General features: G+C 44.7%; 1 protein-coding gene across 1 annotated transcript in view; it reads left to right on the top strand.

The window, feature by feature from the left end:
- Positions 1 to 6,134, top strand: part of DSCR3 (Down syndrome critical region 3) — a 24,632-nt gene that overhangs the window by 394 nt on the left and 18,104 nt on the right. The window lies entirely within an intron of this gene.

The raw sequence follows: 6,134 nt of genomic DNA, 5'->3' as shown, positions 1-6,134 counted from the left end.
GATCGCTGGGCTCCCTGGACATCCGGCTCGGCCCCGGGCCCGGGCTGGAGCTGTCGCAGGGAGCTCTGAGACCTCCCTCCTCTGCAGAGGTCTGGTGAAGAAAGGCAGAATTCACCTTCGAAACAGAAATATGCACTTCAGGCTGTGGTCAGCTCTAACACTGTACAAAGTTACTCATTTCTCTGGTTTTATTCTTCGAATAGTATACAGAAAGAATGGCCTATTACAATGAAGTAAAAAAAAATCTTAACTATGCCATTAAGTTCTGTGCCACTGGCCGCTCGCTTAACCTCCTCGGGCCTCAGTTTCCTATTTGCAAAATGAAACTGTTGCAAGGTTCCTCTGCCCCGGGGATTACCAACCCTTACTTTTCATCAGGATCCGTCACCGGGGGGATTTTAAAATGGGATTGTCCAGGTCCCACCCCAGCCATACCAACGATTCCATTGTGCAGCCAGGGTTGAAACCCCAGTTGCTCTCACTCTGTGGAATAAAATTGAGAGTAGTGGTTAGTCACATGAATGCAGCTAAGTCTCAAAAGGGATAGAATACAATACCAGGCAAAAGATCATGGATGAATGCTAAAAGCTTTGGGTGCAAGGGTATTGGGGAAACCTGGTATTTACACGACTCAGTCACCTTAATTGCAAAGGGAAGACATGTTTATAATGAAAGGGTCTGGTAGTCATCACCCAAGTCAAGCCCCACAGTGAACACCTCACCTTACCATCACCACTGATGAGACTGACAGACGTTCTGGTGTAATAACAGGGTTCTGGCATGACGCACTGAGGAGGACACAACCCCCCTATGCAGTATTCCTGCCAAAAATGTCTAACCTAAATCAGTTCATAAGGAAACAATCGGGCATATCCAAAATTAGGAATATTCTATGAAGTAATTGGTCTGGATTCTTCAAAAATGTCATCATCTTGCCTGGCCGCGGTGGCTTAGTGGTTGAGCGTCAACCTATGAACCAGGAGGTCACCGTTCCATCCCTGGTCAGGGCACATGCCCGGGTTGCTGGCTCGATCCCCAGTGGGGGCGTGCAGGAGGCAGCCCATCCATGATTCTCTCTCATCATTGATGTTTCTATCTCTCTCTCCCTCTCCTTTCCTCTCTGAAATCAATAAAAACATATATTTTTTAAAATGTTAATGTCATGAAAAAGGGAATTTTTCTAGATTAAGAGACTAAATGGATATGACAACCAAATACAAGGCCTAATTTTTGGAAAAATAGATTTAAATGTGGACTATCTGTTAAATAATAGTTTTATATTGGTATTAAATTTCCTGAATGTGACATTCATATTTTGGTTATGTAGGAGAATACTGAAATATATAAAGGTCAAGTGTTACAATTACTAAATTTTAAATGGTCCAGCCATAAATGGTTCCTCTCTATTCCTCTCTAAAATCAATGAAAGTATATTCAAAAATAACGGTAATAAAATATGGTACAAGTAATAAAAAGCACATTTAGAAAAGATGCTAGAAATGGAATCGTGAAGTTGACCCAGACGAAAGTCTTACCCAGCCGGGCCCACTGCTGTGGGTGGCAGATGAGGGTGGTGGCCGCTGTGCCATCTAGTGCACATTCTTTGGTGCCGTTATCAGGAGCAGAATCTGCAGTTACTGGTTTATGGCAGTGTTTCTTAATCTTTAGTCACTTTTGCACTTAATGCATTTGACACTAATGCGATTACACTAAATACATTTTAAAGGAGACCTTACATGGCGATTGTCAAAGAAAAACCAGTATAACTTCTAAATAGATGGTTGCTATATATTTTTTAAAATACGTTTTTATTGATTTTTTAGAGATAGGAAGGAGAGGGAGAGAGAGAGAAACATCAACGAGAGAGAAACAGCAATGTCGATCAGCTGCCTCCTGCAAATCCCCTACCTGGGATCCAGCCCGCAATCCGGGCTGCCCTTATCTGATTTGAACCATGACCTCTCTTGGTTCATGGGTCAACGCTCAACCACTGAGCCACACCGACTGGGCTATATGTATATATTTTAAAAGAAAAAAAAAAGTTAATCTGATTAGTTGACAAAAATATACCCCTTGACATATGTGCCTGTGACTCATGTGTTAGACTTATGGTCTGTGATTCAGGGTAGGTGGAGTAGGAGGCCAGCACTGTGCTGGCTGCTTCCTAAGCTCCAGGTGGCAGGACCTCTGCTGGCTAGTCCCTTGATGAGGTCTCAGTGCCTTTGGACGGTGCATGTTTCGAGCGTAGGTTGCACCATGGTTGTGCGCAGCGTGGCCTTTCTTGCCCACCCTCCCTACTCAGGTGTCTGCAGGTGGAACTAACAACATACAGGCTTTCAGTTTTCTCTGTACACCTCCACAGCACTGCTGAAGATTCACTTCCTGAAGATTTGACTCATCGGTGGCAAGGCCAGGACCTGTAATTCTCATGGTTTGCTTGAAGTGGCTGCCACCTATGTTGGTCTGTTCCTTAGGTCATAGGTGATTGTTATAGAAGTGAGCCATGTTTGTCCATGTAACCAGCTAGAACAGTCTGGTGTGTGGTTTTGTCAGCATCGCTCCCACTTTACCAATGAGGAAACCGAGGCCTACACAGGTTGAGGAATTTGCCCGAGGTTACAACTCGCGAGAGTCAATGTCAGCTCAAGTCAGTCAGATTTCAGAGCGTGTCCATCCAGCACTATTATGTCTCCTCCCTAAGAGTGACCATGTTTATGCAGAAGGATAAATTTTTAATGTAGAAATAGTTGTTATTAATTTCCTAAGAGTGCTATAAAAAGCATTGCAATATCTCAATAAAAAACTGGTATGACTTCTACTCAGATGATTCTGTACCGTGTTTAGAGTATCTTAGTTGTGGAAACACTTGAAAATGGCTTTGGTTCTGTTTGTCACCAGAGAACGTAAGTTATGCTTGGATTTAATATTGACATTTGGGTTTTTCCCTAGAAGAGGATGCTCATTCACAAAATGATGGAGTTTTGTTGTTGTTGTTGTTGTTTTATCACAATTGAATAATTTTTAAAAATATAAACATATGTGCCAAATTAACAACTTCACATTTTACAGAAGGCTGGAAGTGAGAGGGTAAGTCTTTTCTTTCTCTTGCTGACCCTCTTTTCTGTCTCTGGGTATCCACTGAAACCTGTGTACTATTCCAGACATTTCTTATGAACAGCAGGTGTGGATGTGTATACACACACACACACACACACACACACCTTGTTCTTTTTGCTTAACAATGTGTCTTTGTCTTGGATGCCTTTCCTTATTACATCTTCATCAATCTCATTCTTTTTTTCTATTGTAACTTAATCAAAACAAATCCATTCAACCAATGTTTATTGATCTCATGAGGCCTACAGGCCAGTGAGAAAGAGATAAATGCGGAAAACAAAAGGTAGATAAATACGGATAAAGTGCACGTCTGAGATGTGAGGGGCACGAAGCAGGTGTAGTCATTTCGGGGGAAGGGAGCTGGGCTTCATTGAGGTGACCGTGCTTGAATCTGGCTTTGAAGTCTAAGCTTTCTCTGTACATCTCCGCAGCATTGGTACAGACTCGGTTACTAACGATTTGGCGCATCGGTGGCAAGCGCAGTACCTGTAATTGGTGTGTAACGTGCACATGTGATGTTTTCTCCCAGAGAGTCCATTCCATTGAGTCCGGGAACTTGACTTGTGTTTCCAGAGCCCCACGGACGGTATGCTGCAGTCAGGAGTGTGATGAAAATTCCCCAATTCCAGATTTCCAGCCAAAGTTGTGATTTCCCAATGAGAGGACTTAACATTGTTTTATAATAACGTGAACTAGCAGAGCCCTTTCCAACTCCCCGTGCTTTCATCCTCACAGATCCTGAAGGGCGGCATTTCCCCCACGTCATTACTGAAAAGACTGAGGCTCAGAATTCAGACATGCAAGAGCACCGATGGGAACAAATATTTGAAATCGTGTCCTTTTATTCTGAAGTGCAGGACCCTGTGCCTTCTCTGGGTCCTAATTCTCATCTGTGGGATGGAGGTGATGCCCACTCAGAGGGTTTGTTGTGAGGATTAAATGAGATCGTATTTTAAAACATTTATTGTAGAGCACAGATTGCCAGTTATAAAATAGTCACAGGGATGCAAAGTACAGCATAGGGAATATACAGTCAATAATACTGTAATACCTACGTATGGTGCCAGGTGGGCACTAGACTTACTGGGGTGATCACTTTGTAAGGTATGTAAATGTCTAGTCACAATGTTGTACACCCAAAACTAATACAACATTGTATGTCAACTGTTATTGAAAAATAAGTTTTTTTAAGAGACATTAATTATAGGTTCTGACTCCAATGGTAGGGGGTAGAGGTACCATTAAGCTTTTCCACGATGTCTTTTCACACCCAGTGTTAATTAAGTTGTTATGTACCCCGCACGTGGCACAGAGCTTCTCAGATGCTGTCCAGGAGTTTGGATGTCCCTTCATGGTGGACTTGGAGGAAGGAGGGCCAGTGACCGAGGCAATCAGATGGATGACCGCATTGTCGGCACTGACGCTGAGTGTGGTTTGGGGTTGCTGTGTGCTGCTTTGCTTGGCGCAGTAGATGTGTTCTTGACCAAAGAGTTTGACTCGGATGCGTTGTAGATTATGTTATTTCAGTGCGCCTGCCAGAGGAGCTTATCAGTTAAAAGAACCCTGCAGTAAATCTTTTTGTAATGTAAATACACTTCATTTGTTTTTATAAATTCAGAATGTTTAACATTCTTTAATCCTGGCGCACGTACTCATGAAAACAGCACTGTTAAATATTATGGTTGTGAAAAACATAAATAAGAGATTTACTGCCCAGCAGAGCCAGGTTACAGTGATGAGGGATTTATGTACTGAGGGCTCATTGCTGTTGCCACAAAGAAAATTCCTACATACATCAGTTCATTATTATGAAGAAAAATTGCAAAGCTAGAATGGTATGAAAAATATAAAAGCCTGTTTTACTTTATCTTCCTGGATTCTTGATATATATATGGTCAGTTATAGTGACTGCTATGGCAAGGACTCGGGGCATAAAAATACAGATCTCTGAAGCCCTGGCCAGGTAGCTCAGTTGATTAGAGTGTTGATCCAATAAGCCACGGTTGCCGGTTTGATCCCCAGTCGGGGCACAAACATGAATCACCAATGAATGCATAAATAAGTGGAACAGCAATTCGATGCTTTCTTTCTCTCTCGCTCTCTCTGAAATGAATTTAAAAATACAAATCTTGGAGCTGGGAGGGATCTCGTTTTGTGGGAGGTGTGAACCTTTAGAAAACACCGTCTTCTAAGCTTGAAGTGGGTCTCCCGTCTCGCTCATAATCGAATTCTCCTGAAAAGGCTGGTCTCCTAAATCACACCCTAACCCTTACATCGTGCATGAGAGGCATTTTCAGAATTAGCCAAGGCCTGTTGGAAAACTGGGATGTAATGAAATCATTCATGTAGTTCTCCGTTTGGTGTTTGGTGCTGCAGACCTTGTGCTGGCCTGGCATGGGTAAGCCTGGCCACGGTGGGCGTGTCAGTTTCCAGACTCTGCAGCCTCGTAAGTCTCAGCACGTCACGGGCACTCGACCCTGGCAGGCACTGGACTTCGGCAGGATGGATGGATTTTTCTCTGCCTTCCTCTCGATGCCAAGTCCCCAGGCTAGTCCTCCTGACCTCACATCATCCTGGGTTCAGCCTGTGTGGCAGCCTCCGCCTTCCTCCAATTCCTGGGGTGATTGTCCCCAGCACCGAACTCTTATCGGTGCTGCTCCAGGATCTTTTTGTGGGAGAGATGGCCCCTCTCTTCCTCCTGTGATTCCCCCTCACCGACCCCTTTCCCACTGCTCCCCGGCCTGAGTCAGCAGAGCCCGGCTGGCCTATTCTGTAGCTGGTCGCTGCTGTCACCATCTTGCCTGACCCTGGTCCTCCTGTTCCTCTGAACCATGTGCCTTCCACTCCCCACTGTCCTTTGGGCTGAGCTGACCCCTCCTGTCCCTTCTCACTCCCATCACTCTAACTGCACCCCTCCTCCCTCAGCTCTGCAGCCCCCTCTCCCCCTGGCCTGCCCTCTGCATCCCCCTCCCCCTGGCCTGTCCCTCTGCATCCCCCTCCCCGTGGCCTGCCCTCTG

The sequence above is a fragment of the Myotis brandtii genome, unplaced genomic scaffold (genome assembly GCF_000412655.1).
Source record: "Myotis brandtii unplaced genomic scaffold, ASM41265v1 scaffold147, whole genome shotgun sequence".
Classification (NCBI taxonomy): Eukaryota; Metazoa; Chordata; class Mammalia; order Chiroptera; family Vespertilionidae; genus Myotis; species Myotis brandtii.
This window is presented reverse-complemented; position numbering and strand designations above follow the sequence as displayed.